Raw genomic sequence first — 13554 nt, forward strand, 5'->3', positions numbered from 1 at the left:
AGGTGGTAGAGGTCGCGGGTTTGGGAGGTGCTGTCGAAGAAGCCTTGGCGAGTTGCTGCAGTGCATCCTGTGGATGGTACACACTGCAGCCACAGTGCACCGCTGGTGAAGGGAGTGAATGTTTAGGGTGGTGGATGGGGTGCCAATCAAGCGGGCTGCTTTGTCCTGGATGGTGTCCAGCTTCTTGAGTGTTGTTGGAGCTGCACTCATCCAGGCAAGTGGAGAGTATTCCATCACACTCCTGACTTGTGCCTTGTAGATGGTGGAAAGGCTTTGGGGAGTCAGGAGATGAGTCACTCGCTGCAGAATACCCAGCCTCTGACCTGCTCCTGTAGCCACAGTATTTATATGGCTGGTCCAGTTAAGTTTCTGGTCAATGGTGACCCCAGGATGTTGATGGTGGTGGATTCAGCGATTGTAATGCCGTTGAATGTCAAGGGGAGGTGGTTAGACTCTCTTGTTGGAGATGGTCATTGCCTGGCACTTGTCTGGTGCGAATGTTACTTACCATTTATCAACCCAAGCCTGGATGTTGTCAGGTCTTGCTGCATGCGGGCACGGACTGCTTCATTATTTGAGGGGTTGCGAATGGAACTGATCACTGTGCAATCATCAGCAAACATCCCCATTTCTGACCTTATGATGGAGGGAAGGTCATTGATGAAGCAGCTGAAGATGGTTGGGCCTAGGACACTGCCCTGAGGAACTCCTGCAGCAATGCCTTGGGGCTGAGATGATTGGCCTCCAACAACCACTACCATCTTCCTTTGTGCTAGGTATGACTCCAGCCACTGGAGAGTTTTCCCCCTGATTCCCATTGACTTCAATTTTACTAGGGCCCTTGGTGCCACACTCGGTCAAATGCTGCCTTGATGGCAAGGGCAGTCACCCTCACCTCACCTCTGGAATTCAGCTCTTTTGTCCATGTTTGGACCAAGGCTGTAATGAGGTCTGGAGCCGAGTGGTCCTGGCAGAACCCAAACTGAGCATCGGTGAGCAGTTTATTGGTGAGTAAGTGCCGCTTGATAGCACTGTCGACGACACCTTCCATCACTTTGCTGAAGATTGAGAGTAGATTGATGGGGCGGTAATTGGCCGGATTGGATTTGTCCTGCTTTTTGTGGACAGGACATACCTGGGCAATTTTCCACATTGTCGGGTAGATGCCAGTGTTATAGCTGTACTGGAACAGCTTGGCTAGAAGCGCAGCTAGTTCTGGAGCACAAGTCTTCAGCACTACAGCCGGGATGTTGTCGGGGCCCATAGCCTTTGCCGTATCCAGTGCACTCAGCCGTTTCTTGATATCGCGTGGAGTGAATCAAATTGGCTGAAGACTGGCTTCTGTGATGGTGGGGATATCGGGAGGAGGCTGAGATGGATCATCCACTCAGCACTTCTGGCTGAAGATGGTTGCAAACGCTTCAGCCTTGTCTTTTGCACTCACGTGCTGGACTCCGCCATCATTGAGGATGGGGATGTTTGCAGAGCCTCCTCCTCCCGTTAGTTGTTTAATTGTCCACCACCATTCACGACTGGATATGGCAGGACTGCAGAGCTTTGATCTGATCCGTTGGTTGTGGAATCGCTTAGCTCTGTCTATAGCATGTTGCTTCCGCTGTTTAGCTTTATCTTTATTTGTGCTATTAATTCATCTGTTTTGTTACGAATGCTTCGTGCATTCAGATATAGCGCTTTTAACTTTTTACCTTTTTTTCCTGGTGTGACCTTAGTCATTAATGCCCTATTACCTTTGTTAAACTCTCTGTCCCTTCCTGCTTATTTTTGCCCAAATTGCTACTCTGTTCTACAGCCTTGCCTTTTCTCTTTAGACTTATAAATTTACCCTTCCCTGAACTCTCTTATGACTCTTATTAGTTTAAAGCCCTATTTACCGCCCTCGTTATTTGATTCGCCAGGACCCTGGTCCCGGCCTGCTTTAAGTGGATCCTGTCCCAATGGTACAGCTCCCTCTTTCCCCAGTACTGGTACCAGTGCCCCATGAATTGAAACCCCTGCTTCCCACACCACTCTTTCAGCCACACATTTAACTCTCTGATCTGTTTGACCCTATGCCAATTTGTGCATGGCTCAGGTAGTAATCCAGTGATTATTACCTTTGAGGTTCTGCTTTTTTAATTTGGACCCTAGCTCCTCAAACTCCCTCAGTAGAACCTCAATCCTAGTTCTACCTATGTCATTGGTTCCTACGTGGATCTTCCCCCCCTCATGCTCCAAGTTCTTCTCCAGCCACGAAGAGATGTCCTTAATCCTGGCACCGGGCAGGCAACACAGCCTTCGGGACTCCCGGTTGCAGCTGCAGAGAACAGTATCTATCCCCCTGATATACTATCCCCTAACACTACCACATTCCTTTTCACTCCCCCCACTTGAATGGCCTCCTGTACCATGGTGGCGTGGTCAGTTTGCTCATCCTACCTGCAGTCTTTGTTCTCATTCACACAGGTAGCAAGTACCTCGTACCTGCTGGACAAGGGCAAAGGCTGAGTCTCCTCCACCACTGCATCTCATGTCTCCTTACCTGCCTCGCAGTCACATCCTCCTGTCCCTGACCACAAACCAAATCTAAACCACTACCTAAACTAAGGGGTGTGACTGCCTCCTGGTTCAAAGTGTTGATGTTATTCTCCCCCTCCCTGATACATCGCAATGTCTGCACCTCGTACTCCAGCTCAACAACTCTGAGCTGAAGTTCCTCGAGTTGCAGACACTAACTGCAGATGTGGTTACCTGGGATCTCACTGCTCTCCACAAACTCCCACATGCTGCAGTTACACCACCACCTGCACTGGCATCCCTATTAACCTTGTTTTATTTATTTACTTAATTAAAGTTTTTATATAATTAATTCACTTTTAGTTTTATTTAAACTAATTAATTTATCTAGTTTGTTATTAATTTAATAAATTATTAGCAAGTTATAGGTTCCGAGGTTAAACCACTCCCCTAGTATAGAGAGCAGAAAAATGTATTCCTCACCAACCAGTCACCATCCTGCTGTCCTCTGATGTCACTCTTTCAACTTTCTGCCCATGTTTGAGTTGGTCTCAGCTTTATACCCCCGCCCTGCTCTCGGGCCTCCCCTCCCCTCCCCCTCCTTTATACCCCCGTCCTGCTCTCGGGCCTCCCCTCCCCTCCCCCTCCTTTATACCCCCGCCCTGCTCTCGGGCCTCCCCTCCCCTCCCCCTCCTTTATACCCCCGCCCTGCTCTCGGGCCTCCCCTCCCCTCCCCCTCCTTTATACCCCCGCCCTGCTCTCGGGCCTCCCCTCCCCTCCCCCTCCTTTATACCCCCGCCCTGCTCTCGGGCCTCCCCTCCCCTCCCCCTCCTTTATACCCCCGCCCTGCTCTCGGGCCTCCCCTCCCCTCCCCCTCCTTTATACCCCCGCCCTGCTCTCGGGCCTCCCCTCCCCTCCCCCTCCTTTATACCCCCGTCCTGCTCTCGGGCCTCCCCTCCCCTCCCCCTCCTTTATACCCCCGCCCTGCTCTCGGGCCTCCCCTCCCCTCCCCCTCCTTTATACCCCCGCCCTGCTCTCGGGCCTCCCCTCCCCTCCTTTATATCCCCGTCCTGCTCTCGGGCCTCCCCTCCCCTCCCCCTCCTTTATACCCCCGTCCTGCTCTCGGGCCTCCCCTCCCCTCCCCCTCCTTTATATCCCCGTCCTGCTCTCGGGCCTCCCCTCCCCTCCCCCTCCTTTATATCCCCGTCCTGCTCTCGGGCCTCCCCGCCCCCCCCCGCCTTTATATCCCCGTCCTGCTCTCGGGCCTCCCCTCCCCTCCCACTCCTTTTATCCCCGTCCTGCTCTCGGGCCTCCCCCCCCCCCCCTTTATATCCCCGTCCTGCTCTCGGGCCTCCCCCCCTTTATATCCCCGTCCTGCTCTCGGGCCTCCCCTCCCACTCCTTTTATCCCCGTCCTGCTCTCGGTCTCTGATCCCATTCCTTTTATCCCCGTCCTGCTCTCGGTTGCTGGTCCTGCTCCTTCTGCTCTCAGGCCTCCGCTGCCATTCCTTTTATCCTCAATAAACACTAATAACCACAATAACCACTAATAACACTAACCAATGAACTAAATACTTACTGACTTACCCTCAGTGCTCCTCCTTGCCTTGTTTTGATTCCCCGTGCAGCTCCCTTCATGCTCCACTCAGTCTTAATCTAGAGTTCTTTAGTTTAAATCACTTAGCACCTCCTTCGAATAGGCAGACTGCTCAGCGTTAGTCTTGCTGTTCATTGGCAGCTCACCAAATTGGGTGTGAATACTGAGCGTTCCTGAGGCAATTTAAAGGCAGTCGGCACCTCTTAAAGGAGAGGTGCATTTTGGCTGCAGGCAACCGGAAGGCGACTTCTCAACATGGCAGGCCAAGGAGAAGCTTCAAGGACCCCCCACCGCTTCTCGGATGCAGCACTGGGGAGGAGAAGGGACGTCTTCTTCCCACTATGCAGCAGGAAGGTATCCTGACAAGCTGCTTGGCAGCAGTGGGCAGAGTTGGCAGAGCTGGTCAGTGCCATGAGCATTACCCCAAGGGCCTGGCTGCAATGCAGGAAAAAGTTTAATGACCTGACCAGTGTTGCTAAGATAAGACTTTTAACTATCTCACATCAGTCTCTGCATTACCCTGAACTACCTGTTACCCCAGCACTCACAACCCTTCCCTCCCCCGATTACCAGCACTGTCTTCCACTGCTGCACACTTCACTCCACTTCCTTCTGCTCCTAATGCCACACTCTGCACTCTCCTCATTATTACTGACTTCACCTCCTCACACCACTACCACGTTTCACACACAAGCACCATTATTCTACCTTGTTATGCACATTCTCAAAGCACCTCACTGGACACGGTGAGTCGCAACGCTGGAGGACACGTCCTGCAGAGTTCTTGGCTATCTTACATACTCTTCTCACTGAAATCTTACTCTCACACACTGTGCATGACAAAGTGCATCTGGTTTCAGCAGCCACTCATCTGTCTCTGCTTATCCTTGACACTAAGTGCTAATCCTTGACCCTCTCTTCCCTGGGGGGGAAGCTAGAAGAGGGCAGCACTCATGATAACACAGTGTCACTCGAACTTACCTTAGCGAGCACCAGCTCAGAGTCTGGCACTATATATACTTTACAGGATAGGCTAGAGGGGTCTGCACTGGGACACTCACCGCACACTAGTGCACAGGAGCATGGGCAAGGGGCAGGGACGGCCCAGGAAGCAGCTTTGCATCTTAGACCTGCTGCAGGTGGCACAGATGAAGACCCAGCGGGCACAGCCTACATTAGAAGACCAATGTCTTTACACTAGGGCTTTTTAAGTGCACTGGACAAACTGCCAGCTCCAGCTTGTGTGGGATCATCACATACGGGATTGAGACCACACAGTCAACCATGGAAAGCTTGTCCAAGTGTTGCTAAGATAAGACTTTTAACTATCTTACAATTTTACAACACCAAGTTGCCCCAACAACACAGGCCCTTGGGGCAATGCTCATGGCACTGACCAGCTCTGCCAACTCTGCACAGTCAACCAGTCAGCCTCCGAAAGCTTGTAGATTTCAAATAAAAATTGTTGGACTATAACTTGGTGTTGTAAAATTGTTTACAACCATGGAGCAAGTGGTCAGCACTATGAGCACTGCAGTGGGGCCCACAATGATGGAGCCTCTGGTGACAGCTCTGATGGCTTCGCTGGAAGCGCAGACTGCTGCCATCATGGCTGTGGGCTCTAGCATCTCCTCAGCCTTTCAATCCTTGAAGGAAAAAGCATGGACAGGAGTGCAGAGAGCACGTTTAGGGGCTTCCAGAGCATCACTACGCTCCTTCACTCTATTCTCATGCAGCACAGTGGGAGTGTATAGGCACAGCCCCATGACACTGGCCTTGGCTCCCTGGGAGAGGCTCGTGCTGTCCTCTCTAAGGATGACAGGACACCTGCTCCCCTGCCAGCCCCTGACTCAATGCCTTTGTTGGTTCCACGCAGCCAGTTGGCTCAGACTGCCCCAAGCTCATTGTTGAGACACAATAGACTGCAGTTGGGCCCTTAAAGCCTAGCCATGCTGGAGGTCGCCCACCACGGCCATCTCAAGTACCCTCAATGGATGATCAGCAGCCTCCCACCAGCCAAGATCCAACCACAGGGGAACCTCCTCGTAGGAGCACTAGACTAGGTAAATAAGCACAGAGGTCAGGCATTAAGAGATTGCACAGGGTGATTTCAGTTCAACATTAAGAGAAAGAAAATTTCTGAAATCAAGGATATACAAGATATGAAGTAAAGAGAGCTTTGTTTTGCATTGATGTCCTTTGTTATGTAAGAGGAATACCCTTGAGGTAGTAGTGTTGGAGGACATTCAGAAGGTGGGTGGAAGGACTGGATCAGACTGTTGGTGTTCTGGGGGGAGGGTTAGCTTAAGAGAATCACTCTTCAATAGTTTGTTGCCTTACAGCTCTGGCACATGGCAGCACTGCTCAACCTTGTTCTTCCTTTATCATTCTCTGCTTCCATGTCCCCTTCTTTATCTTTCTCCTCCACTTCTTCCTCCTGTGGCAGCTGCTGGATTTGGCAACTCTGAACTGCATAATTGTGTAGCAAAGTACTATAAACCCGGAGACTCGCTCGGGGCTATTCTGCAGAACTCCTCTGCACCAGTACGGTCAACATAACCTTTGCTTGATGATGCCTATGGTTTGGTCATTGAGACCGCTGCTTCCTTTGTGGCTCTCACTGAATTGGCAGTCAGGGCCTGTGCCTGGGTTCCTGACAGGAGTCATGAGTTGAAGTCCACCATAACTTTGTGTGAGCCTTGGTGATTAGCTCCAATTCCTGCTGCAACTGGTGACACAGGTTAGTGACTGTTTCCATGCTGAAACGCAGCCTCCTCATACACTGCTGCTCTGTCATGTTGAGGTAAGACATCCTGTTGCCAAACACCTGCATGCTGTAAGGCCTCCTTTGCCCTTTTCTTTAACCCTCCACAGGTTTGTGCTGCCACGCTTGCTGCTGTTGCTGATCCCCCTGCTGTGGCAGCCTCATTGGTAATCCCAGCAGCATTCCCATCTTTCCCAATACTCCTGCAGCCAGTGAAGTGACAGAGTACAGCTGCACCCAAGTCAGTTCTCCAACAGCAATTTAGTGTTAAAAGACTTTCTAAACTCAGCCAAAGCAGCCAAAAATCGCCTCTAAAAACCCCCAGAGGCCAAAAATGACTATTGAGAGGTGGGGCTCCTTTCTGAGTGTTTGAATCAATGTTTTTCTGACCAGGCTTAAGAATGATTGAATCAAACGCTCCCAGGCACCAATCTCCCAAGAGAGTTCCTAATTCAAGTGCTGGACCCCCGGTTTACATATTTTAATGAGACTAGCGTTCATTTCAGGCAGCCGCCAGGGATGTCTAAAGAGCCCCACCGCGAAATTGGTACGTGCAACGTCAAATTAACGCCTGACATCTAGGTGAAACGCAATCGAATTTCTACCCCATATTGTGCGGTAGTACCAGTTACTGTATTGTGTATTATACCAAACATATTGTAGTGTAGGATCTGAGGAATTCTACTGGAATGTTAGAATGCCTACTAAGTGCCGACATGGTTGTCATGTAATTTTATTAAAAGGCCTAAACAATTTTTCTGTGACCTAGTAGGGCTATTTGAGATATATTTTTAGAATATAAATGTAGGTGACGTCCACACATCAGGTATTTAAGTCAAACAAATAGCTGCTAAAGCAGTTGGAAATAATTACTTTGCTTCCCATTATTGTATGACACAGCGCATGAGTTGGAGGGAGTACCTTTGATTATAAAGAAAACTTTCGAAGCAGATAGTATAGCAAAAACCTACCGCTGGGCTCATTCTAACAGTAAATGTCAAGGAGGTGTGTGCGTTTATAAATTATATAAAAATAATATTTGTTCGGTGATGTAACCTCACCTAGCAAGGAGAAATCTATAAACACGTACTCTCACGTAAAGGTAATCAAAGCAAACCCCAATGGAATGAGAAATGTTGGCCGGTGAGTGTCACTGAATCTTCCCTATCGTCTCGCAACAGTGAAAAATTCAGTGAGATCCAAGAGTGAAATGTCTTGGTTTCAGCAGAGTTCCCTCCAGTGACAGGCCCGAGCCTATTCCATTTCTCTTTTCTTTAGAATGTCGTTGTTCGACTTATTTAACTGAGGAGTCATTTGCTGTACGTGTGGACTCAGAACGATCGCTCCAGCTGCTTGCTAGGATTCACTGAGCCGCAGTAAAGCACAATCGATAACATGGGTAGGAAATAAATAAACTGAAGAGCAAAGGAAGTTGCCATGGCAGCAAGAAGAAAATAATACAGACCGAAATCTAAATAAATCAATGGAGACTGCTGCAGGGGACCAAGTCTTTATTATAAGCCAATAAATTGCATATATTATACAATGCAGAGCATGTTGTGTTTTTATATATATATATATATGAATTATATATGATGCATAATATATATTATATGATGATATGACTTGCCTACATTACAACAGGTTTAGAGCATTCTGAGGATGTGAGAGGCTCTGTCTTCTTTCTTAAAGGGAACCAGAAATGTGCTCCTACCCTACAGCTGTTCTGTTGTGTAAGTATGGGTAGTTAATGCTATTTACCCAATCCTTTATCTCATGCTGTTAGTGGGACATTGCTGTGTACAAATTGTTGCTGCATTTTTCTACATATCTCCAGTGAATCCACTCCAGCAGTAATTAATTAGCAGTGAGGCACGTTGAGATGTCCTTTGGATGGAAAGGTGCTTTCTAAATGCAAGTTTACTTCTTTCTTTATCATTTGAAATGTATTTAAAGTCTTGTGTGTACAGTGCACAGTCACAATTCCTGCCAGATTTCAGCAACACTTAAGTTTACCAAAGTTTATGCAGTTTATATTATTATATGTATCCAATTTTTCTTACAATTGAGAGTGAGAAGGGTTGGGAGAAATGTATTTTTGCTGAGAATTGTTAGAATATGGAATGTTTTGCGAGACAGCGGTTTACGCAGAGACCATTGAATCTTTATCGAGAAAGTTCATAAGCATTTGAAGTAGAGGAAGTTATAGGGAGATAGCACGACAGTGGGGTTGGTCTTGGACTGCTTTATCAAACAGCCATCAAAGAGCTGTCACAGAGACAATGGGCCGAATGGCCTCACTCTGTGCTATAAACTTTTATGGTTTTAACTCCTGACCACATGAAAGGCGTTATATAAATAAAAGTCTTTCTTTCTTTACTAACATCACATTACCTTTATAAAATAGGTTATATATTATGAAGATAACAAGTCGTTAAATTGCATCAACACCTTGCACTCATAAATCTCTCAAACTTTGCTCTCTGAACTTAGGAAAACTGCAGTTTGCCCCTTTACAACGAAATAGTGTTTAATGCCAGTATACCACTCAATCCCGTCCCCCGATCAGGGGCAGGCGACCGTCCCCTCGGTCCAGGCTGGATTTGAACCCAAGTCCCAGAGGTGAAAAGACATTTGTAACTCACAGCACGCACATTTCACCCGATCAGAGAGGAGACCTTCCCCTCACCCTGGGCTGGATTAGTAACCAGCACTGAAAGAGGAAGGCCTAGTTACTATGTACTGCTTATTATCTCTTTTGTTATTACTTTGATTAAATCTACATTACATCTAATATTATAATAAATAAGTGAACATTGGGCCCAATTTTAAAATGTCAATGGGATAGCTATGGGGGGGGGAGGGGGGTGAGGGGGGGGTCAATGGGCGCTCGAGTAACCCGAGAAAACAATCTTCCTGTTTCCCACGCGATCGCAACTTAATTGGTGCCCCTTAACGTTGTTTCCGGGTTTGCCGTCTGAAAGCTGTGCAGCGGGCGGACTGCGCACCCGCATCACAGGCTGTTAGCTGGAGAGCCTGGATTTAAAGGGCCATTGCACCAATGGGTTTTGCTGGAGCAAAGAGCAAGAATGGAGCAGCACGGGCAAGGCAGCTCTAAGATTCAGTGACGCCTCACTTTAGGTGCTGCTGGCCGAGATGCGGAGGAGGAGGGAACTATTTTACCCGGCCGACAGGAGTAAGCGCCCTGCCTCTGCCACCAAGAAGGCCTGGCTCGAGGTGGCAGAGGTCACGAGCAGGAGCAACATCTCCCGCACATGGGTCCAGTGCAGGAAGCGCTTCAATGACCTAACTAGGTCAGCAGAGTGAGTACACTTATTGAATCTCCTGCATTCCATCTTCCACATCACCGCCCCCACCCCCTCCCCCACATCATTCTGCCCAGCCAAGACTATTCTAGCACATCATTCCTCACACCCACTTAAGGCTAATCATCAGCTTACCTGCACTTCCTGAGCACTTCCTCACCTCCCCATTTGTGAACCCACCACTACCACTCACCCCAATCCTGATCCAAGGTGATGTCTCTGTCTCATACTCACCCTCTGATGCACCTCTTTCACGGTCAGCCTCACCCAAAGTAATGCATTCATCGGCTGACCACTTCACCCTCACTCACTCACACGTCTGTACTTTCTCCCCTTGTAGGAGAAGAGAGCACAAAATGCACGCGAGAGGGCGAGGACTGGAGGAGGGCCACAGAGTCTGAGGAGGAGGAGGAACTGGAGATCAGCCGCACCCTCGAGTGTCTGTCCATCGGGGACGCCGAGACTGGCACCCGACAAACGTCTGGTGACACAACTTTAATGTTCATCACACATAACATGAATTGATGTTAACAACGATTGGCACACACAAGTGAGCACGAGCAGACACTGGTGGCAGGGGATGTGGAGAGTCTGCGTCGGTGGGCACACTCTGCTCCAGGCTCTGCTCAGCTGGACACAGATGCTGAACCTCGGGGACCATCCTTTAAAAGGAGAATGATCGAGGGGCAGCAGCACACTTGCGAGGTGCTGGAACAGGTGCCACGCACACTCTCCACAATAGCGCAGAGGATGGAGGAGTCGACCTACTGCATTAGTGGAATAGTGGCGCTGGTAAGTGCGGGAATGTCTGCGGTGGAGACAAGGCTATTCTCCAAACACAGCTCACAAATGAGTCAATTCAGGCCCTGACAACGGCCATTCGGACTCAGGGTGAACAACATTCTGCCGCCGTAAACAGGCAGACAGAAACATTACAGGTGGGCTTCCAAGGCATCACACATGTCATCCAAACTGTTGATCAGCAGAGTGGTAGGAGTGATGTGGCCCTGGCCCAGAAGAGAGATGATGGTGAAAGGGGACTTTAACTGCAACGCACAATGCAATGCCACCAGGCCCAGCCGGGAGCAGCTCGGCCTGAAGGAGGCTACTGATGTCTGCAGACCACCTGGCGACTCACCCTGAGCCTTTGTAGGCACTGCACCTCACAGAGGTCCAGGAAGCTCAGCCTCGGTCTGTAGACCCTCTCATGAGGGCAGTACCTCCTGTGACGTCGGTCCCTCTGTTGTTGCCCTTTCTGCTCTTGTGCAGGTCCCTGTGGTACACCCCTGTCTTGTGGAGCTACAAATGGCAGAAGTGCACGCCGTGCCTGGTGAGGATGGTGATGTTCCTCCTCCTCGGATCTACTGGTGAACGCAGCCACTGCCCCCATCCTGATGTTGTCAGTTTGAGGGGGTCCAAAAGGTAGGTAAATATGTGTGCACAGAACAATTCTGAGTGTGAACCAAGAATTTTCAGTCAAAACACAAAGAACTCCCAGCCAAAAGTGTGTCTGAGAGAACTGAGTGCCCTGCTGCAATAACTCACCTTTTATCCCCATCTGTCAAACAGGGATTTAAATGGCCAAATGGCTGCCGGCTGCAACCCGCTTAATTTCCCATGGCGTGCTTCACACAGTTGAGGCAGCGTTGAAATCGCTGCCCAGCATGATTAACTACATTAATGAAGATTTCAAGTACTTTAAGGTGTTTAATTCCTGGTTTAAATATCGTCCCGCCGGCTTTAATTGCCGGCGGGACATCCGGGTTTGGGAACGGCGCGCGCCCAGATGGGTTCTGGCCCGTGCGCATTTTTCGGCGGGTTGCAGCCGGGATTCCTTCCCGCTCCGGCAATCCCCGATTTTGTTTGCTCCCCCCTCCCCCAACGATCCCGGACCTCAAAGTTAAAGTCGTGACCATTGTGTGAAGTATTGTGTCCCCCACACTTTAAACATGACATCGAGCCAGAGGATTCCATGTTTTAAATTGTTATGTAAAGAGGCTAAAGAATCCAAATCTAGACTCATTTGGGGAAAAAAACATGATCCAAGTTTTTTTATAAAGTAGCAACAAGAGTTAATTAGGTGAATGTACAGATGTATTTTGTCCAAAACCAGAATAAAATAATCAGGGGAAATAACTGAAACTAAAGAAGCCACAAGACAAACTTAAGGGATAATTTATTCATAGTTAAAGGCATCAGTCCTGAAATTATGGCATGGGATATTAGTCAATGAAAACTCAATGTCTTTGCCTGAAATTCCTTGCGGCAATATTTTGGCGGAGGTCTTTTAACTTGTTTAAAAGAAATGCTGTAAATTCAGGACTGTCAACATTCAGAATAGTCTGACATCTAGTCCAGTGACATATAGTTCAGCAGAAGGGAATTGGACCAATTTCTTAGTCAGGGTTTATTTAGAGGGATATGGAAAGGAAAATTGTTTGTCAGGTCCTAAAATAGGAACTTGATGATGAAGAAAACTCACTGTTGAGTGACCTTTTCTTGTTCTTATATTCCTGAATTAATTGTGTGTTTATAAGTCCTTCTTCACAATTTTTTATCCAGATGTCATTTGAATATTTAAATGCATCGTAGCTACACAATAAGCCTGTTGGTAAATGTGAGTTAACCACATTAGAAAATAAATACATTATTGTCATTCATTTGGGAATAAATGTCAATCAAAATAATGAGCTTGTTAACTTTGGAATATTGTCCAGTATTTCTCAGTAAATGTCATCATGAAAAGGCTTCATTGTCCATGAGAGCAGCACCATCAGGATGCTGTAATTCCCTGGGGCTATTTTCCTGTGCCATTCATCACTATCGTGGTCACTGATCCTATCTTGTAACGAGAGTAACTAGTGGTAGGTAAGCAGGTGAATTTAATCCAGTTTGAGTATTTTCATCTCAATTGTTAATGTAACTATATGTGGGGGCATTGTTGACTCAATACTGGGCCCTCCTGTGATGAACATTGCCTCTTCCTTTAACCTTGAATTTATTGGGTGGAAATGACTGTTATTCTACAAACTCATAACAAATTCCTCCCTCTGCTGTTTGAGTGGAGGAGAAAACATCACTGACAATCATTTCTATCCTATTTTAATGGAGATGTGAACACTTCTGTTAACAGTGGAAAGATGAATTTGATACAAGTGTGTTCAGTATTCATACTATAACATCGCTGGCAGTAATTTCTACCCTTATAATCTTTAAAGCTAGTATCCTAGGTGATGCCATAATGCAGTCTGCAGCCTTGAAGCGTTTTTTTTCTGCTGTGAAACTCAGATGAAGGATCGAAATCCATAGAACAGGACACCACCGTGGTTCAAAAGTGCAGGAGAGAAGTGCAAT

Source organism: Heptranchias perlo, chromosome 14 (assembly GCF_035084215.1).
Source record: "Heptranchias perlo isolate sHepPer1 chromosome 14, sHepPer1.hap1, whole genome shotgun sequence".
Lineage (NCBI taxonomy): Eukaryota > Metazoa > Chordata > Chondrichthyes > Hexanchiformes > Hexanchidae > Heptranchias > Heptranchias perlo.